Source organism: Dermacentor andersoni, chromosome 1 (assembly GCF_023375885.2).
Source record: "Dermacentor andersoni chromosome 1, qqDerAnde1_hic_scaffold, whole genome shotgun sequence".
NCBI classification, from domain to species: domain Eukaryota; kingdom Metazoa; phylum Arthropoda; class Arachnida; order Ixodida; family Ixodidae; genus Dermacentor; species Dermacentor andersoni.
In genome coordinates, this window is record NC_092814.1 from 237220505 (window position 1) to 237243343 (window position 22839).

The window sequence follows — 22839 nt, forward strand, 5'->3', positions numbered from 1 at the left end:
AGAACCTTTTAAAGAAGCGTATACGGCCGTGGTGTAAGATCTGCTGTTATGGGATATATAAATTACGGCTGTTGGTGGATTTTTGTAATAGGGGTTGTTAACATTACATGCCCGAACAAGTACACAGTAAGCGTTCATTTTTCCTTTTTTATCCTGTTTTCTTTACTTTTTTTGGTTGTATGGAGTAACATAGTAATACTGACAGCGGTCGCGCCTTGTACAGCAACTGTCCCCTGCATCTTGATATGATACGCGGTCGTGCCAAGCACTCAATAATCTATCAATGTAAAACATGGGGGTCACTTCTCGCCCCGTTAATAGGAGCACCGCTTTTCTCTTCTTACAAAGAAATAACTTCGCGTCGTGCTTCACTTTGCGCGACTCCCTGCTCCGCAAGCGAGAACATGGTATATAAAGAGAAACGGCGCCGATCCGCGATAACACTGAAATATTGTTCGAGACACGCGTGAGGCCCTGTAAAGCAAAGCACACAAGCCCGAAACTCGGCCGATAGAAGTTCCGAGAACACGGCTTCGTTTCGTGTCATCGGCGTGCACGCCTGAGAGGCCGCAAGGCTTTCCATCAGGTTCGACTGTTGGGCGCTATGATGGATCACTTTATTTCTTGGTTTGTTTCAGTTTTTCCTTTTTTTTTCTTTTTCCTTTTTTTTTCTACGCCTCGGCACGAATGCCCGCCGCGACGCTCTTCGGTAGCCGTCATGTCGCCGGGCCGCCAATGCGGGCATAGCTCCGCACGGGGGCGACGCGGGGAAGGGCGCGGCTCGGCTGCTCGACCAGCGATCGCGGGTCACGGCGATGAACAGTCAGCGTTTTACCCCAATTAATTGCATAATCAATAATGACTCCGCTACTCGTGCTCCTTCCCTTCGCAACTCGTTTTGCACGGATCCCTCTCTGTTCTGGTATATCGCTAAACGGCCCGGTATAGAGAGCTTCGGCGCTCGCTATAACTTTCGCTTTTTTTCTTCGCTTTAATAACTGCCAGGCTATTCCGATATATATACAGTTTAGGCTCCGGATTTCTTCGTTATATTCGTACATCGGCTGTAGGCCATATTTTACGCTGATACTCTGCAGACAAGTCCCATTGTGAGCGACACAATGAAAGCTACCGTAAATACGAGGCACACGTAGAAAACGGAATACACTATAACGTCTAGCGACTTCGGTTAGTCGCTCTTGACAGCTGCGTCTTATGTGAAACTCTTTCAGGCAGGGTCACCTGCCTGAAATATAAGTTTCTTATATATATAAGTTTGTTAATTCTCCTCGCAGAAGGACCAAAGAGAGGGTCGGAGAGTCATTAACGAGTACAGGACAATGTCTGCTTTCGCGAACCATGAAATCTGCACAACGGAAAAATGTGAACACCGTTGTCAACCGTAAATACGAAATCCTTCATGTAAAGCTATGCCTAGGCAGCTCGACGTAACATAGACAAAGAACGAGATAGGAAGAAAATAGAGAAGACGTATATATATATATATATATATATATATATATATATATATATATATGAAAATGCGAACGTAGCCGTCATTTGTTTTGCCAAGACGTCGAATAAAGGTTGTATACCTCGGCAAACTTGGCTTGTAAAGGCAATTTAGCTTATACAGGATCGTGAACGTTGTTCTTCAAGGCTTTATTTTCATGCAAAATTAATTGGGCTAATCAACTTTCCGAGCAGGTTTTCTCCGTTTTCACAGGACTTATTTTTGCCATGGTAGATAAAAGTAAAGTTGTTTCAATGCGATCTAGAAAGCATTCCTGCAGAATCTCGTAGTTCCAAGAAAACGTTAATTTTGGTTAGGTGTTTCATTTTATTTCACTCTTCCGCAGTTCATTTCTGCATTGCACTTATTCTTAAACTCTATGGCGAGTGTGTTCATTTCAGAGTTGTGTTCCCCGTATGCAAAATACTTAGGTAGTGAGAGATTTCATTCGATCTTTAACGTGTTATTACATTTTTAAAGCTTTCCAATGCTAACTTCGAGGTTGGCGCACATTAACCTTGGCCAACTTTTTGAAGATTTATGTTGTTATTACCTAACGCATTGTGTGCAGAAATAAATATTACCGACGTCACGCGCCACTTGCCCTTCATTTCGCTTTCTTAGTGCTTCCACTTTTCCACCGCTATGCCGCATACACAGAGAGCATAAGGAAGGACAAGCCGGCAAATTCCTAAAGCCAACACATGATTCTAAAAAAATAAACAACACAAAATTAGTTCACGCAAAAAGAACTCTTGGGTGCCTTATTCTTCATAACCAGTGGTCTCGAAGTAGAATTCCCAGTGATAGACAATGAGGAGCATCAAATTACCGCTAGCTAGCAAGAAGTAAAGGGCTGTGAACGGGATGATATTGCGGACTAGCCGGGTGTTCATCCCAGATTTGCGAAAAGTGCCGCACCTTCCCCATCTTCTCCACCTACCCACAACTTCTTTTTCTCTTCCTTCCTCGCATCCGCGCTGTTGGACGGCTAAGAGAATCACGAGTGAGCAAGGGTGCTTTGTCAAAGTACCATTTTCATCTTCCATCAGCCGTTATAGGTGCCGCTACACACAGATGAAAGGAAGGCTGCAATAGCGAGATCTAACTCAACACGAATGGTCTAAATGAAGGCTTCCAAGCACTGAAAACTTTCAGAAGCACGCACCTCCGATTCACGGGTTAAAGTCCGGTCATAACACTATGCGCTCATGGCAAGCAAGACGAAGTAAGTATAGAACGAGAGAGGGACAGACCAAATTCGAAGGCTTTCTGTTGCCTCATATCTGACTGGGAGCCGGTGGCTTGCCCTGTCCACTCTGCAGCGAGTGCATTTATGCTCGAGCGGGTGGCTTCGTACACTTCGCGTGCACTCTGTACAACGCCGGCACCAAGCACTGCCTCCTGTACCGAATAAGATTAACGCCGTTGGCCCATGACACCGCTCTCTTGAGGGGAGGTGAAGCTGACACGTTCCTGGGCAAAAACAACCGAATAAAGCATACAAAACAGCACATTTCTCTCCTGGCAGCCAGCAGCGGCTGGCTTGCAGCAGTCGGCGGCGGCAATTAGTCCGGCTGCCGCTGTCTAATTTGCTACCACGGGCGGCATCTGAATGCCGCCGTGATTCCACGGTAATCCAATTCGTGAAGCCGCACCCCCAGCGAAGCCAGGTGGCTGCCTTCCCCGTCCGTCCAAATATGGGTGGGAGCTGCCGCACCACACACGCGGTGGGAAGGCCCGTCAGGAGACATGTGGTGACAAAATCACGTACAAGCTGGTCCATGCAAAGTCCGTCGATGTTGGGGACTGCTTTGTAGATTTTCACCTATACATCTTCATTTGCTTTTCCTACGTTCTCGCAGTGACCCGAGTAGACAAAGCAAACACCTGGGCACAAAACCTTGCGACCTCAGCGAGGCATAAATGTTTTTTACTTTCTGCTTACATTTTCCTGCGCGCATGTTACAGCACCATAAAATAGTCGAAGTTATGTTGAAATCGCTGCCCTCAAATGAACAAACTAGTGTATGCTTTGTAGAAACACGCAGCATAGAGAAGGTTGAGAAGGTATTGAGTAGGTATAGTTTGGCTGTAGCGTTGAGTGCTGGGCACGAACTTGTAATTTTGCCTTCGGAAGAAACAATTCAAATCAAGCAATCCCTCTTGTCTTAAGGACACGTCTGCCACTTCCGGTGCAAGCACTTGGAAAAGTGGACATGCTTGCGTCATGACGAAGGCACACCCGCATATTGAAGCTTTTCAACCCTGGCTGAGGTAATATCTGCACTCCTACGTAAACTCCATTATACAGCGGAGCCGCATATATTTTGTCCATATACTACCGGGCATCACATAGTGGGGAGGGGGGGGGGGAGGTTACAATAAACATAGGGGGTTGCAGTGAGACAGCTGAACAGTCATTAACAGCAACATCAATGAAACAGACAATAAATGACACTCGCGTATACAAAAAATATTACAGGGTTGTAGACGTAAGGATTCAGACACAAATATTAATCGATGCTAAGCAAACGATTCAGCATATGTACAAATGTATCGTGGTTTATTATAGACACGACATCATGTCATAGATTATTTCAATGACGGATGGCACTAAACACTGGCGAGTTGTATAAGAGATTTGTACGTGCAAGCTGAATTACAACTTTGAAAGGGTGATCTAGGCGGTGGGAAATGCGAATGGCAGGCTTTATGTAAGAGGCCACAAATAGCAAATGATTATGATAAAGTTGTGAAAGTGTGATGGCAATGCCTGGAGTCTTCTTTTCTCTAGTAATGGAAGGTTTAGCGATGCTTTGATATTAGTGATGCTGGAATGATGTCAGTAATTTCTTGTTATAAGTTGGGCAGCTTTATTCTGGACAGATTCTAGTTTATTAATTAAGTATATTTGATGTGGGTTCAATATGAATATTATAGTTTAGAGCAAACCAGAGAGGTGTATGCCATAAGTTTTGTCGTCGGGTTAGCTTGATGTCTGATAAACCGGAGTGTTTTGGATGCTTTAGAAGTTATTGCGCCATTGTGGGTACTCCATGTTAGGTGGGCAAACAGGCGGACACCGAAGTACCTAAATGAAGAAACCTGTTCTATAGGACATGCGATAATCGCGTAGTGATTTCGTGGGGGGTTAGTAACAGTCGTAAAAGTTATAACTTTCGTTTTAGAAGCACTAATTTTAATTTCCCATTGATCCCACCAAGTGGAAATGCTGTCAAGGTATTTTTGTAAAGCAGTGTTGTCGTCGCGGTGTGTAATCTGCCGATAAATCACGCAGTTGTCTACAAATAGGTGAGTAGTAGATGTCAGGTTATTAGTAATGTCGTTAATGTAGATAAGGAAGAGTATCGGTCCAAGTGCTGAGCCTTGTGGTACCCCGGATTTAACTTGAATCATTAAAGACGAGCAATCATTCACAATAACGAATTGATAATGGTTATATTAAAAACTAGTTATCCAGTTAGTAATGTTTCTGCTTATGTTAAGGCAGTCAAATTTCTTTATCAGACGACTGTGAGGGAACTTATCAAATGCTTTAACAACATCTCTAAATATGGCATCAATTTGTATGGATGCATGAACAGCGCGATGGAGGTCGGTAACTAATTCGAATAATTGTATTTCACATGAACGACTGCGCTGGAAACTATGTTGGTTAGACATAAAATAATTGTGCTTGATTAAATATTTAATTATTGCGGATCGTATGATGTGCTCTGGTAAGTTGCAAGGTATACTGGTTAGGGAAATGGGCCTGTAATTTGATGGCAAAGAGGGATCGCTGCATTTCAACATCGGAGTCACACGAGCAATTTTCCATGCTTCAGGCACACATCCTGTGTCAATAGATTGTTGAAATATAGCTGCTAAAATGCGCGATATGTCTGGCTTACTAATATTAAGTAATTTAGGGTACATATTGTCTGGACCAGGTGATCAGTTATTTTTGAGACGTTGAATACACAATTCGACTCCTTCATGAGTATTCACGATGTCATTCATAGTGGCGTTAATGGAGTCAAATTTTAGATAAGCAGAAATGGGCTCTTCCTCAGTGAAAACGGTACCAAATAATAAGTTCAACTCTTCTGCAGCCTCCGATGGAAACAAAATCTCACCGTACTTAACTAAATGAATTGAATTTACAGAGGGAATGCCAGGATTAATCACTTTCCAAAAATTTTTGTATTGTTTGTTAGCAAAGCATGCAAATCGTCATTTAAAAATTTGTCTTTAGCTGTTGCTCTTTCTTTCTTGCATAAACTTGCTTGCGTTCTGTAATTTTCGAAATGCCGTCAGAGTCTGAGAACTTTGCTTTTGAATACAAGCACTTTTTCTTGTTGATGCACCGCTTTACGTGCGAGATAAGCCATGAGTTGTGACTGGAAGACGTGATTGTGATTTTAGGAATGTGTTCATCTTTTAGTTGTAAAAGTTTCTCGTGAACCATACGCCAGTTTTCGTTAGTATTTCGATCATGGAAGCTGGAAAAAAAATTATATGAGAAAAAAGTGAGACAGAAGATGCTCTACGTCCGCCCGTTTGTAGTCGTATAATATTTTTTATTCTTGTTTTTCTGGCTTTTCGACTTCTATCATGGTTTCGCAGTGCAAGACATTGTGGTCACTAATACATTGCAGTACATGAACGTGCATTTTCTTCGGATAGGTAGTGAACACTAAATCAAGAACAGAACTTCCGCGTGTGGGGAGAGAAACCATGCATTTGCGTTAAGTTGAACAATGAAACTATATCAAGGAATTCCGTGCACACATTTCTTCTTGTACCGCGCACTGATGTGCATGTCCGCCAGTCTAGTCCTGGATAATCGAAATCCCCGGCTAATATTATTGGTCATGTTGGATGTTTATATTGACAAAACCAAGTGAATCATTGAAATTGTTGACAAATTCATGGAAGCATCTGGTGGACGACAGCCCACCCCGACGATAAGAGTTGTGCTTGGTGACAACTGCAACACAATGCACAAAAGTTCTAAATGTGTGTTGCTGTCTAATAGTTGTGCCTGAAAATTACTTTTTACAGCAATCATGACGCCGCCGCCACGTTGATCTGACCTGTCCTTTCTAAAAATATTGAAAGCAGAGGACAGCGTGAGTTCACTATTAGAGACATCAGGGTTCAATCACGTCTCCGTACCGTCAGCGCTATAGCATTCGATGAACGTGCAAAGTTGATTTTGTTTCTTAAGAACACTTCGAAAATTGGATACGACCATAGACAGCGTATGCGCGCAGCGATTTATACGTCATTCAGTGTTGGCACGTGGTTCATACCTTTGTAATTGAACAATCACAGTGTCAGTTGTATGTTAAAATCCGTACAGTCTCTTACCTAGGAGAAGCTTGTCAAAGAGCAGCTTGTACTTTTCACAGAGTGGCTTGTGCCTTTCGCCAGGCTTCCGTTCAACCTCTACAAAGTCGTGAAGTTTCTTTCTTATCATCTGTATCCTGGGAGAATTTATCCAGACTTGAGAGGAAGATTATTCCTGCAGCTTATAGGCGTTTCTTAAAATGTTACTTTTATCCTTAAAATTAAAGAAATCTACGACAATCGGGTGAACACGAACATGGTTTCCTACCCTGTGGGCACGTTCGGTTTCACCCGGTTGAATGCCAAGATGCTGTGCTACAAATTCACAGATACATTTTTCTGTGTCATTCCATTTTTCTGCAGATTTTTCTGTAATACCCTTGAAGACTAGGTTATTCCTTCGCATTCTGATATTGAGGTTGTCGACCAGTAGATCTGCTTGTTCTGTCTGTTTTACCTCAAGGCTTTTCAACTGGGATTCCTGTAGGACTCCGTTCACACTCGTGACGCCCTTAAGCAAGATGCCTACAACAACAAGCCGTTCTTCTATTTTCGACAGCCGCCGTTTTACACCTGTGATAGTCGTCTGAAGGTCCTTCAACCTGCTTGACGTTTCTTTCTGAAATTTGTCAAGGGACTGTCCGATATCATTAACAAAGACCACTACTTAGTGCACTTTGTCTGTGTCTGGGTTTGTTTCAACAGCGCTAGCGCAAATGAGTGTGAGTGCTACGCAGAACAAAACCGTAAGCAGACGGCATCCTGGTCCCCAGCAACTAGAAAGCGCCGTTGACCGCAGCAATACGACAGACCTGTGCTTGATTTGTCAGTAGCGCGCGAGGAAACGTCCCATGCGCGCAATACGTATACACTTCAGTTCCCATAGCAAGCAAGCAGTAGGCTAGGGCATCATGCAACTTTCGTATGGTTTGGTATCAAGAACTTTATTTAGGTCCTAAAGGATCAGTCTGGGACTGATGCGGGCCGCTCCCACGTCGAGACAGAGAGGCCGAGCCCCTCTGCCGTCACATGGGCCCTCTGGACAGCCCTGAGTTGGTCCGCCAGCACTTCGCTGTGCAGCATCCGCTGCCACCACTGTTCGCCTCGAGAACCATCACCGGCCGACGCGAAGCAGCGCCAAAGCATGTGTTGTCCGCACACAAAAACTCATCAGTGGCTCATACCCTTGTAATCAATGGCTGCTACCCGCGTAAGCCCTAATACCTCCATAAACAAGCAAAGGATGCAATGGCTCATAGTCCCTAAGGATGAGTTTACAAACACTCAGCAAAGTGAAGCGAACGGTGCTTACGTTCTTTAGAATCACGCATACAACATAAAGAACAGCATGTCGAAACCATCATCGGTTGCCTCGGACAAACCTAGTTCGGTAATGTTGAGTATTAGTTGCGATCGGGAGGCCATGCGTGGTTATGACTCCCGAAGAGCAGCTAGCTTACGAAGCGCAACGGCGCGAACTTAGACGAGAGTACGATGACGACGCGCGACAAAACCCATTGAAGGTGGTGCCCGAGAGGCCGACCGTAAGTGGCTGCAGGCCAGACGAGACGACGCGTGTCGTGAACCAGAGAATGCAGCAGAGAGACGCGAAATGCCCTTCGTTGTCGAAATGAGACGTCGAAAGGTTCATGGCTACTTCTCCCTTTGCGTGGGTCAGTTGCGATGCCACTGCCCCTCTGGTCGTTGTCGGTGACTTCAATGTGGATGTGTTGGCACCGAAAATGGAGTGGTTTACACGTTTCGTGTTGGAGACACTTCGCTTTCGATGCCAGACCAATCCAGCCCAACCGACCACCCAGCGGTGTACGTGCATCGATTTGACATTATCGAAGAATGTGTCTGCAGTTGCGAGTATGTCGATCAGTGTACCTCATAGCGACCACAAATGCATTGTGGCCGTCGCTACTAAGTGACAGAGAGTGATGCAATAAAGCCCTTACCACAAGTTTTCTTACCACGATGTTTACAGCTCCGCTGGTCACCCACATTCGCAAAGTGGAATAGTCTTGAATGATTATTGTTAGAGCGCAGCACTCTATAGATGCCAGGATTAGCGAAAACATTTCATTGTAAAATTGCCTCAATCTCCTACTCTACAGTATGCAACGTGAGCCTGGTACCATCTATTATTATTATTATTATTATTATTATTATTATTATTATTATTATTATTATTATTATTATTATTATTATTATTATTTGGTTTTGATTTGACGAATGTAAGCAAAATTTTCTTTTCGTCAACTTTTAGTGCCACATATTGTTACAAAAAAATAAAATGAATGTGTGACAGTGGTGATATTCATCACTAATGAAAGCAGAGGAGTTGGGAAAGGAGGAATATTTTCCCGGAAACACCGCAACTGCCTCATCTCAAGCTGGAAGACTGATTTATTCTTTGGCAGTATTGGAGCACTCGGCGCTTCCAAGTGAAGTCCCCCAATCAAGGACTTATCGAACAAAACGGGGCCTATCGTTGCGGTAATCTGAGAAGTAACATGGCGGTGACCTGGCGTAATCAGCAAGACGCGGCCGCTTTTTAGTCTTTGAATCTAAATCAGACACGGTAAGGACATATAAGCTTAGGTACGCGGCTAAAGGGCGCCTATCTTGCGTGACTTTCGATTCGCGCTGTTGTGCAGTCTGTCGTGCCTCGCCGCGCTGCGTGCGTCGAGCTCGCGTCGTCGGTGTTGCTATCGTCATTGAGCTCCAGCCAGGCCTCCCCGCTGCTGTACAGTTAAAAACGACGTACAGGCACTTGCTCCGATGACCCATTTACGCTTGAAAACTTAAACGTAAACAACGTCGGCAACGGCTGAAGCTAGCGTGGGCCTGAAGATACGGCTACCTTGACAACCAGGACGCCAGGCGAAATATTGCCAAAGCTGCCAGCAGCTGTCGTCAACGCAGCAGTTGTGAACGCAAAAGTAATGGGTAACCAATGAAAAGGGAGTCAATAAAAAGAAACATATGACGTAACTACATATGTGTCGATTAACAGTGCAGCATACGAAAGGAATACAGGAGAACGACTAATGTTCGTATGTTCATGCTTCCTTATATCTGGCGTTCTATTCTAGGGGGGGGGGGGGGTCGCGAATGGTCGGCAGTACGAAAAGCTGCTCTAATTTTCCACAGGGTTGCCCTTTTAGGACACCGTCTTTGGCCGATTCCATTTGGATTTTGCTGAACCTATCACTGGCTATCTACGTAGGCATGCAGTGACGCTCCCACCACCCCTGTGCTCTACGTATGGATTTTCATCTTCCATTTTCACATTTCCTTATTTTTTACGTTGCTTCAAGGTGAAAGAAATGCAAGTGGAGTAGATTTTGAATCATATATATTGAAACAAGATATACAAACACTTACAGCGTCGTTCTGTTGGTTACCAAAATAAGCTTTTTTCCCCAATATGCTTAAATAGGCCCAACTTGTTTTAAGAGGTCGGCGTTACAGGCCCTAAAGTATAAACAAGCCACAATGTCGGCATTCGTTGGTTGTGATTTTTGGCTCTTTCTTTTAATTTTTATCCTTCAGAGCTAAGCAACTGAACGTATTGAAAAGACAGATTTCGCCGTGCCGACCTTCTTTGACTCCAAAAGGAGCAATAACCAGTTTGAAAGCACCATTTCCTTCTATTTATGGGAGCATCCTGATCCCTCTATACAGTTTCACAGTCGTTTGATTTGTTTTCACTTCAGATTGCTCGCTATGTACAATGAAGGCTGCTACCTATACACATATTTATCCTTCATGTTCTTTTTTTCTTGTCTTTTCCTGCTCACTTCTTGCGAAGCACCATAAACGAAGAAGGCATTAAGATGCGTTTACGTTTGCCTACGTGCGCCGAATGGGGCAAGCATCTGTCGAACGAGACCAGAGATTGGCTTCGCCGACCCTCAGTTTTACTTCCTTTCTTTATTTCTTTTAGATAAACACGCGTACCCTGTTTTCTTAAAGATTCTCGATACATTGTAGCCTCGGAAGTGCCATAAATGCGAGCCATTAGGAAAAAAAAACCTTCACTGCGACCTACCCATTTCTCGCAATGCATACGCCTCCTACCTCTAGAAGTGGCGCTCAAATAAACTCTCCGCCGTAAATCTCGCGCTCGTAACGCGTGGTTTGTTCTCCCCGCCATTTTTATTTTTTTTGCATAACGACACTGAGAAGACTTTATTCCGATTACTCTGCTCCTTCTATACCCTCAAAGCCCGTGGAACACACTGAACATGGTAATAAAACAGAAATTGTGCTGTTCCTCAGCCACTTGTTTCCTTTGCCTTTCTGGTCACCTGTATGCCATTTCGAAGATCACCATAGAAGCAACCCACTCAAGCCATAATTTGTTTCACGGTAGTGTGCTATGGTAGTGTGCTCGCATAAGAAAGGTGCGCCATTGGCAGGCCTGCACATAGCAGTGATCTCAGCTTTCGCTGCACGACCAGTAATGTACTGGTTTGGCCCGATGTCTCTCACTCAGCTGATGCAGCAGTTATGGAGTTCTGCCACAGAGCAAGGAGCCGTTGGTTCAATTAGACTCATCAATGGCAGTGGTTACATGAAAGGAAAAGTCAAAAGACGCCTGTGCACATATATGATGTACAAGTAAAAGAACCGGCGGCATCAAAATTGATCCAAAGCCCTATATTGTAGCAGTACGCAAATACACGATCCATAGCCCAGTTGTAGCTTTTTGAGGTGAAAACACGCGTGCTATTATTATTACTATTATTATTATTATTATTACTATTATTATTAGTAGTATAAATTTTTGCGTGCGTGTGTGTGCGTGTGCGTGTGTGCGCGCGCGTGCACTGTTATTCCTGTGGATTGTTGTGCCGAGTCCGCCATCACCATAACCCTCGAGGTTGTTCCAGGGCACATTAATAAACACCTTTGATTTATTTATTTATTTATTTACTTATTTATTGATGATCCGCAGCACACGACGGTTCCTACATCTAGTGCTGTATTTTGTGATGAAAGCTCATCAGCGAATGCCTTAAGCGCTTGAAGCCTTTCCTATCCTGCGGCTCTGGTGGCATCCCCTCCGCAATTCTAAAAGCTTACGGCAGTACATTTGCCCCAGTATTGAGATCTATATTTAAAACTATTTGAATGCTTCTAATTTCCCTCACATGTGGAAAACTGCTCGTGGTTGTGCCGTATTTAAGCCTCACTGTAAGACCGATGTCTCGAATTATCACCCGACTTCTCTTCTCTGTGCCACGTCTAAAGCTCTTGAGCTTGCTCTTCACGACATGTTACCCGACTACCTACTCACCATCTTGCCGCTTTACCCGCAGAAAGGCCAGACACAACTTTCAGTCATATAATTGTTGCCAATCGTACCTCGTTGCCATTGAACTACATGCCTGCAGCAAGACCATCCTCAACTTTATGGTGCCTACACAGACCTGAAATATGCCTCACCATCCCAGGAATCACGAAGAAAGCTAATATGCCGTCGTTTGCCCTGAAGCAGGCCACATTAAGACTTTTACATGAGGTGCACAGTGGCCGCGTACACTTTTACATCGATGGCTCAGTCGCATCTGCAAGTTCAGCTGCCGCTGTGGTGATACCAACAATATCCGTCAAAATACAGCTAAAAAGGTAACATGCATCATCAACGACAGCTGCTGAACTGGTAGCCCTGCGTGCGGCTCTTCATTTCATTCAGGAGGAACCACCCCACGCATTGTCAGTCTTCTGTGATTCTAAGGCAGCCCTACAGAGTGTACTCTGAGCAGTGCGCCATGGATCACATGAGGAGCTCGTCGCAGAGATCAGAGAAGTCCACCATCACATAGCTGACGAAGGACACGATATAATATATCAGTGGTTGCTTAGTCACTGTGGCATACATGGCAATGATCGAGCAGACGCAGCTGCCCGATCTGCCCATGACGGCGTCAACTGCGTTGCCATTTCTCTTTCGAGAGCCGACGCAGCGAAAGTACTTTCCGCACTTGCGCGTGACCTGACATTAGCTCAATGGAATTCATCCGAGTTTACAAATGTACGCCTTCACACCCTGGACCCTAATTTAAAGCTCCGTATTCCGCCCCGAGCTTCCACAACGTAACTGCACCCTTCTAGTCCGTCTATGGCTTGGAGTAGCATTTGCAAATGCGTACTCCTTTCTTATCGGAATGGCCAACAGCCCACTTTGTGACTTCTGCGGGTGCGACGAAACAATCGTGCACCTTCTTTGTGAGTGCCCTCGTTTCAACCCGCAAAGAGCCGCCATCCTCTCAACCACCCTAGACAAACTGGAGAAGCTCCCAATGACAGAAAAGAACATCCTTGGAAACTGGCCTAAGCGAACATCAGTGCGATCCGCTATGAAGGCGCTTCTGCGGTGCTTAAAAGATACGGGACTTTCTGACAAATTGTGGCTGTACACTGCGTGACGTAGGACGCACGGTGGCACTGCGTAACACTAGGGACGCCTTTGCAGGCTGCATGACAGTGCCCACAGAAACAGTCCGTGTGTATCGTGTGTGCGTGTGTGTGTGTGTAGGGTTTTTTTTTAATAAATTTTTTTTTATTTTTTATCCTTCTCTCTCTCACCTATCGCATCCCTTTGCCCCTCCCCCAGTACAGGGTAGCCAACCGGAGATAATCTCTGGTTAACCTCGCTGTTTTTACTTTGCCTTTTTCTCTCTCTCTCTTCACGACATATTGACTTTTAGTGTTAAGAACTCATTGATCTCGAATCAGCATGGATTTTTCACTGGCCGCTCCACTACCACAAATCTCGCAAGTTTCGTGATACAAATTGCCGTGCCGGTACTTCAGAGGGGGCAAGTTGACACCATATATTGTGACCTCAGCAAAGCTTTTGATGCAGTCAGCCAGTCACTGGTTCTGATCAAACTTACGTACTTTGGTGTTGACTCGTCAGTTGTCAATCTCGTGCGCAGTTATCTTCTTGATATATCATGTTATGTTAACCTCAATGGCCAAACGTCTTCTTTTTACATGGCAACTATCGGCGTTCCTCAAGGATCAGTATTAGGACCATTTCTTTTTAAGATTTTTATTAATGATCTTCGTCTCACTATTCGGAATTCTTTATGCCTTCTATATGCCGGTGACATCCACATATTTAGGGAAATTCATACTGTTGACGACTGTCGCATCCTGCAGTCTGACCTGTTTTCTTCTTCTAAATGGTGCAAAACTATTAACCTCACCTTTCATGCTGCTAAGACCAAAGTCATGACCTTCACACGCAAAACAGCAAGCATTTCTTTTTCTTATTCTGTAGATTCTGTACCATTGTGCCAATGGTACAAAATCAATGATCTCGTTGTACCTATTGATACAACCTTACCCTTTTCAGCGCACACTAAAGGTGTTGCAATGCGGGGTTTGCGCTCTCTTGGCCCTGTTTGCAGACAATCGAGATAATTCAATTTGCCTACACCATTCCCCAAGTGGCACACAACAATTTGTCTTCCTCAACTCGGATATGCGCTGGTCCTCTGGAACGGCATTTATAGATCCAACAGTGACTTTATAGATCGGGTCCAAAAATAGTTGCTAAGCATATATCGTCACCGCTTTGCTAAAACAGATACTATACCTTCTAGCACTGTTGAATTAGAGTCACTGCCCTTGCTTTCCTGCAAACGTAATCGCGCTGGCGTTCTGTTTGTTTTCAAACTCGTTCACGGTATCTTCACCTGCTCCGAACTCCTCAGTTGTATTATGGTTCGTATTCCGCGCAAGGTCACCAGAAAACACAGGCCTTTCCATGTTCCTGCCTCTCATCACAAAAACTCAACCGTCCACAGAACACTTTTTTTAATGATTTTGATATTTTTCATAACTCACTGCCATTGCTCTTTTCCGAGCTTTGCGTCGTTGCGTGATAGTTTCACATATTGTTCACCTGCCATTTTATGCTTTCTTCGTTTTGTATTCACAATGCGCCTTGCCGTATGTACATTCTGTTTAAGGTTGTTCTTTTTATTCGTTGTTTTTTTTTTACTTACATTCCCCCGCTATTTTGTTTTCCTTTTTTTAACGTATGCGTGCGCCAGCACTCAGACCTCATGGTTGTTCCTGGGCACAGAAAATTATTATTATTATTATTATTATTATTATTATTATTATTATTATTATTATTATTATTATTATTATTATTATTAAAGAACGACAGAGATTAGACGCGTGCGCCCGGCTCGTTCGTCGTCGGGCAGCAACTGAGCCAGCAGCGCCCGTGGCCACTACGCGTGCTCGGCACACCTTCTTTATTGGCGACACACTTCCGAGACTGACAAGATTTGTAAAGGCTGTTGGCTTCAAAAGAGTAAACTCTTTGGACGCAAAGCCTTATCACGGAACCGGACGCCAGCTTCAGCCAGCACGCTCGCGCGTCGCGACGAGAAAGCTGTTCCGTCAACCGGGCCAACTTTCCACATCATAGGTGGCGATTAGTCGTGGCGCACCAGGACGACGTCTCCAAGATGAAGTCCTGGTGGCAGCTTGGGTGTCGCCTCGTGTGCAGGGAGCAGAAGCATCAAGTACTCCATGAGTCAGCGTTTCCAGGGATGGTCTGTTAAAGCTTGTCGATGTATGCTATGTCGACGCCGAAGGTCGATGCTTGTTGATTCGCGGTGCCCAACTCTTGAGAAAAGCACGTTGCGCGTTTGCAAGTAAGAAGTGTAAAGACGTGAGTGGGGGCATAGCTCGTCAAGGTCTAAAGGCAAATGTGTTAAGGGACGATTGTTGATGTTAGCCTCTACCTCACCCACAACTGTTGTTATCTCTTCAAAGGATAGTGAATCCTGACCTAGAGTGCACTTCAATGTGTCCTTGGTCATGCAGGCCAGTCGTTCCAACCATGCTCCGTACCAAGACGCTCGCTCGATGCTAAACTTTCACTCGATGCGACGTAGACTGCAGAAATATACCCGCAGTGATGAAAGGAGAGGGCATTGTCCGAATAAATGGTCGAAGGAATGCAGGAACGAGAGATGAAACTCTGAAAGACGACGAGAAAGCTGGTGGCTGTCATATCAGCTGTGAGCTCAAGATGTAGAGCACGTGTTACCGTACATGAGAAGACGGCGATGTAGACATTGGTGTGAATTTTCTGTGCTGAACAACAATAAATTGGTCCGCAGAATTCAAATCCGATAAATGTAACTGGACTCGCTTTTGAAATCTGCTCTCGCGGTAATGGTGCTGTGGGTGCTGCCTCTGGTGTGAACTTGCTTCTTCTGCAAATCAGACAGCCTCTCAGGGCCTACATCGCTTGGAGCCTTTTCAGCAGCCAGAAGCGTTCACGTAGATCGGTGAGTGATGTTGAACGCTGGAGTGAAGCATCCGTTTGTGGGTTGAACGATTCAGCAGCTGCGTAACAGCGCCTCAATCAGGAATCACCGCGGGTTGGCGGACTGACTGAAGGCCGCTCAAACGCTGGAGGCGTCCTCCAATTCAAACGAGCCCATTGTCGCCGATGAACGGACGTAGGAGTAGCAGGCGAAATGAAGCCGGTATCGGTTTAGTGGCGGAAAGCGCTGCTACGTCGCCAGAAAAGTGTGCATGTTGGACTTGTCTAACCCAGTAAGACTCAGCTTGTAGGATTTCTTGTGTAGTCAGTGGTCCAGATGTATAGGCTCGTTGTAACCCTGTGTTGCCCAAGAAACTAGATCCATGCAGAGGCCCGAAGGAGGAGCCAAGGATCATTCTAGTGAACGCTGGCATGGAACTTCGTAAATAGACATCAAACCACGCAATGCTACGAGACCAATTCCAAGCGGACCAGCCATATTTTGTCGACGAAGGTGGCCATATATAGACCATAAAGGTGCTAGGGCTTTGCTGGGATAGACATAACGACGATTTACTCGTCATCGGTGCTGACCATGTCATGAAGTTTGTGGCGACTATGCCCATCAAGAAACGAACGATGCTTGAAGCTTCGAAGGCGGTACGACTATCTCGGCTTTGTCTCGCAATTCTACGTTTGGTCCAAGTTGATTTTCCAACCTCTCTGGAAGTTGAAGCAGCCGTTGCGTTGTCCGCTACCGCAAAAGGAGCTTACCACGTGGAATGCCTGGTGTTGCGAGTTACCGACTTTGAGCAAGGTTCGTCTACCCGGAGAAGTCAACAGGCCGCCAGAACACCCAATTGGAGTAACGGATTTGCTCATTTTCTGCGCGCACATGGCGTGGCAGTGTATGTGTGTTCTGAATCGATGCATCCACGCGCACGCAGTCCACATGTTTTACTGACCAAGGGAGGAATCGCGCCGCTTAAGTCCAAAACGCTGCTTCGTTTAAAGCTTCTCGCCTGCTTGACAGCGGCCCGCCTGTGCGATGGCATGGGAGGATACCTTGTTTCAAGGCAGCAATACCATTCTTCTGGGCGGGTTTGCAAATCGCCAATCATTGGATTTCACAAGATCCCGGGCCCCGCGACCATCATGTCAGAGAAGGGGTTGCAGAAATACAGCGGCTCACAGCAGGTGACAAGTGGACTCACTGGACAAACAAAGAAAACCCGGCCGACTTGCTCACAAGAGGTTTCGCGTTGGTCGCACCCCTGCCTTAGTGTATGCGGTGGAAAGGCCCTACATGGCTTTCTCTCCCTATGTACACATGGTAGGTCGACGTAACATGCTCAAGCCCTTTAACCACTGACGACTTAGCTCTGGAGAAGCACGCATCGTGACCACCGTGCAACCGTAAACATTACTCCAAGTCGCAGACCACGGCCAGTACTCGAGCTTTCTTCCTCTTTATTTGTAACATGATCACTCCATTTGATTGAAAACCAAGCTTTAGTTTATATGTATAGTTCCATCTTGTAACCTTGCTGTAATTGAATACTGTGTTCCTGCTTTCCCGTAAGGAATCGCCAGGCCTTCTATCTATACTGGTGCAGTGAAAGAGCAAAAGCGCCTTCTCAGTGCCCAAGCCTTTCCATAAGTAACTCAAATGTAATGCCTCCAGCACGGCCTCAGAAATAATGAAACATTTTAGGCTTATACGAGCAACAATACGTTCGTGTGCATTTCGCAAAGTCGCTCTAAACTGTCCCAAAATTGAACACGCGCGCTTGAAAGCAACTACAAAATTTAGCACTCTCATAACGGCAGCCAGAGATCACTCGTCGATGTCGGCACACTATGGGCGAAAATGTCGCGGAGAATGCATTCACCGGGCCACAGGGCAGATAATGCGAAAACTGAACTGAAAGCGAAACATTTCCGAGCGTGGCATGGCAGTGCGAAGGTATTCCCGTAGGACAGGCGTCTCTGGAGCGTATATTTCAAGTAACCTGCTCGTAAGAAACAAGAAAAAAAGAAAGAACTCTCCAATGCTCGGCCGCGCGCAAGCACTTCGTTCCACCGCTGCAATGAGGAATGTTTTAGTGCGACACGAGGAAAAACCACAACTAAATAGAGAAACGCGCGCTACCTTTCGGTGGCCGAACAAGCGCGGCAACAGAACGGCTATCGCCGAGATGTGCCATAATGCTTCCGCAGCCTTTTGTCCGCCTACGCTGTGGGCAGCAATAAAAATGCTTTACAGAATGCCGAACAACGCATACGAACGGATGTGTACTGTATACACTCAAAATTGATGGGTGCTTCCGTTCCTCCGATTACTTTACTCCTCTATTTTCAGCTACTGAAATTGCTTTCGCCGCGCAGCTGCGTAGAAAACTTGGCAACTTTTGATCGCGATGAATATTTGCGACGGTGACTCGCGTCTGCTAAGCTTTCCATTTTAGCGTTCTATGGGCGCGCGACGCCCTGTTCTATTCCTCACTGCGCAAATATTTAGGGCCAATTCGGCTCGGGACAATACTGCGAGCCGAGACACAGTGCTTCCGAGAGAAAATTTATGCATTGATGCGCACCAGGACTCGTATCTACAGCTGCATCAATTGAACACAACACGGCCCGTCAGAGTTCGCGCGAGAGCCGAGCATATATTGCACGATACCCGAGGCTCTCCTCTGCGCCATGTTTATGAGGCTCCTATTTTTCTTTCCTTCTGTTCCTTTTATTGGAAGGGGGAGTCAAACAAGAGCCAGTGTGCAACTGGAGCATCCGAAAGACGTGTATATACTTCTCGCTCGCATTTGGTGAGAGAAACACACACACACACACACCCACATGTGTGTGTATATATATATATATATATATATTAGCATCTAGTTCATTTTCATACAATAAAAAGCATGTATTTCCAAATATTTCAGTGATGACCTTGCGCATTTCTCCTTCACCGGGTTCATAACTCGCAGATGGGAAAGCAATGGACAAATTTCACAGTGTGGGTGGCCAAAGGGGCTGTCACTGTATCACTGCTAGCAAATGGTACTCAATAAGCGTGCAATAAGCGCCGTAAACTGCAGATTACAAGACTTGCAGACCGGAGGAAGGTATTACTCTTACGTAACCCGGTATATCCGAGCTACTATACGCGCGCGGAATATTATTTGCTTCGTCTTCGTCTCACACGAGCGTGAAAATGAAGTAGATAGACAGGTTAAATCACAGTACAGTGTTCAGATTACCCTGCGAGGTTGTGAAAAGAGGTGGATAAATACCTGTTAGGAGGCTTGCATGCACAAGGAATGACACCGCACAGACAACGATGTTCGCAGCGATCAGTCCATTGGAGAAAACACTGCGGCTCTTCAACGCTTGGCGAGCAGATGCGCAAGTATCGTCTCGTGACTCATTTGTCAGCTGTGAGTGCAGCGAACACGGGCGAAAGTGAAATCGTTATCGAAAGGCAGCACTTACTCCTCGCGAGCACTACCTTCTTGCTTCATTTAGAAAATGAGAAGAAAAACGTGTTAAAGCGCAGATGTTTATTTAGGGGAATGTTTGGACAGTGAAAACAAAAAAAAGGCACACAACTGGACACCATTTCAATATTGCCTGTGGCGTGTGGTGCGTGCGACAGCAGCGGACGGCTGTAGTATTACAGCGCTGCTGCAGCACTTCGGAAAACGCGAGAGATATGCAATCTCACTGGAGAAGCTGGACTGCGTCGTCTTCTGGTTGCAACGGAATATGAGTTCTGTGAGGGCGTTGGTGAGCAAGGCCGGCTTTACCAGAGGGCTGTAATTCTTCTTTCTTGCCCGTCGTTCTTTATGGCATTCAACCACTAATTTATTGTCCTCACATTGGCCGCTGAGCCATCCTGTGTAATGAACACCATCCATATATTTAAGCTTGATGAGGTCGGCTCCTCCACAGCCATCACGATTCCAGAGTGACGCAACTATACTCGGAATTAGACAACTAAAATTGTAGCAGAAAAGATAATTTAAATGTCGACATAGCGCACCCTATCCCCTACAAATTCTGTATACGCAATTCAAGTAAGCAGTATGAACGCCGTATATGTTATCAACACCGAGCACGTTGAGCAGAAAAACTGACTATATGCAGCTAGTACACTACTCTACCACGACTTTATACTATGTATTGTGCTGCTTTTTAGCTGCACCAAAACATTTAGGTTAGGAAAATTAAAGCGCTGTAGGCTTACCTTTATGCGCTAGCATTCTTAGGGTACCTCACGCACTTTCCGCAGGCTGTCTATCTATGTATGTTCGTGTCTAACCGCTTTGCCACCTACCTGAGTCACTGGGTAGTCAGTGGTGGAATAGGTAATGCGTCGGGCTACAGTGATGAGGTATCAGAGTTCGAAACCAACTATCTGACCAATTTTGGTCACTGTGGGAGTGTGTACATACGTGCTGCTCTTGAATGAACCTGTTTCATGCCGACATGGGTCACTGAAGACGCGGGAGTGGGTAGGTGTCGCTGTTCGAATAAACGATTTGATGCCGACCTGGCCCACTTGGCTCACAAAATGTGTATTATTAATTATTTTTACAACACAAATTTCAATGGACCTTAAGGCTGCTGGTGCTGCATTTCCAATGAATACGTTCAGTTGATGACCATTCGCGACCGTATAGCCCAGAACTGATTGCAACAAATGAATGGTGAAGTTTCAGACGCCGCAGGTGCGTCATCAGAGAGATCGACTGTAGAAAGGCGTACACGTCTAAGCGACAGTGCTCATTCACGCGAATCTGAACTCAGCGCTTGCGTTTCTCGCCGCTTTCGAACCAATGAATACTGCACGAGGCTTTTATGTGGATGAAGGGGTAGAAGCGTAGTATTTGGCCCTAATAAAGATAACGCAATCGTCATTGCAACCAAGAACGCGCTGTAGAATTTCGTTCGCTATCCACGAGCGCCGATAACGAGAAAATTTGCGGGGACAGTGCGGTCCAAGTACCCTAATAATTTAGCTAAGAATATAAGGTTACCTTTTTTTGATCATTCTAGATTGTAACCGCACCACCTAAAGGTAAACGCAAAATTTCAGCTTGTTTCATCTGTTGTTATGTAGATGTATCAGTGACCGCTCTCTGTACACCCTGATGGTAACTTTACTGCTTATTGCTCACCTTAATGGACGCTAGGCGTTCGTGTAACGCTTATGTAAATTATTTACGCCAAGTTAGCCTACACTATACAGCTACAAAACGTATACGGTATTTAAAATTTATTGGCGGCTTTGAAGCAAAATTTTGTGGAAGTTTCGCGACTTTTCTGTCTCCGTTTATCGACACCCTTCGAAAAAATAAGGGCAGCACTGCTAGTGATGGTGGTAGGCTGACGAAAATCAAGGGTGGCAAGATAGAAGTCATGATTCATTTTACCAGTTTGCCTCTCAGCGAGTGTCGTTGACTGTTGCGGTATTCCTGTGGTTTTTGCGTGGAAATGCTGAGCTCGATGTTGCTGGTTGGATCCCGGCTGCGGCAGCCGCATTTCAATGGAGCCGAAATGCAAAAACGCTCGTATACATCGATCTAGGCGTGCACGTAAAAAACAAAACACACACACACACAAAAATGATCAGAATTATGCTGAGTGTCCCACCACGGAGTGCGCATATTCAGACCGTGGTTCAGGCACGCGAAATTCCAGAATTCTGATTAGAAAGTGTCAAATGGCTCATTGAGCGAAAATGCCGGCGGCGTCTGTAGCGGCGAGAAAACTGCACCTAACTTCCCATTGGCTGCGACGCCACGTCACGAGCGCGCGAGGCGTGCTCGTGACGCTGGCTGGCGCTTGCTGGATCGGGCAGCACGCAGCGCTACGGAGTTTGAATCATCTACATCGTCGGGCGCCGCACTCTCGGCAGTAGCGAAACGTGGACGAGTCCCCGCCGTACACCGCAGACGAAGTAAGGGAGCGGAAGAACGCATCAAAGCGAGTGATGAGGCAGGCAGCGAAATCCACCATGGCCGTCATCTTTACCAATACACGGCGGGCGGAACGAGCATTAACGCTAACATTGCTCGCAGCACAAAACTCGAAGGACCGCTCAGCAGCATTCATTTGGATATTGCTTTCGCATTCACAATTCATGAGAAGTGCTTAGATGTCCTCGGAATTTTTTATTGAAATTTTAATTTAGCTTTCAGGAAACTCACCAAAGGGAAATAGTTGTTCTCGTAACTCCAAAGAACACATCGTTTTTTTTTTCAAAATTTCATCACCGGACTACATGATGTCGAGCACTGGCTTTTAAGTACTCTAATACATTATTCCTTCAATGATCAAAACTCATCTGGTAATTTGGGTTATTTTTCTCATAACGAACATAAAAGTGCAAAAAAAAAGAAACGTTCCTCGAAATGTCTGGATGCCCGTCTGGACACTTGTACCCATTAGAAACGAAAGGCATGCGTGAATTGACTCCCCTAATTTAAAAATTTTGGCGCAGCTAAAGAATAAAGGTAAACATTCTGTCGAAGCAACAGAGTGTCCCCTTGGCTGAGTCGCAATATTTGAGACTGTTGGTTGATGGGGAGCTACATGTAAGAAACAAATGACAGTGCATACATTGGATTGCCAGAAGGGATGCCTTAAT

The 22839-nt window shown here is 45.4% G+C and overlaps 1 long non-coding RNA gene across 1 annotated transcript in view; it reads right to left on the reverse strand.

The window, feature by feature from the left end:
• LOC140219862 (uncharacterized) overlaps window positions 1-22839 on the reverse strand; it is a 651045-nt gene that overhangs the window by 285026 nt on the left and 343180 nt on the right. The gene's annotated exons all lie outside the window — the stretch shown is intronic.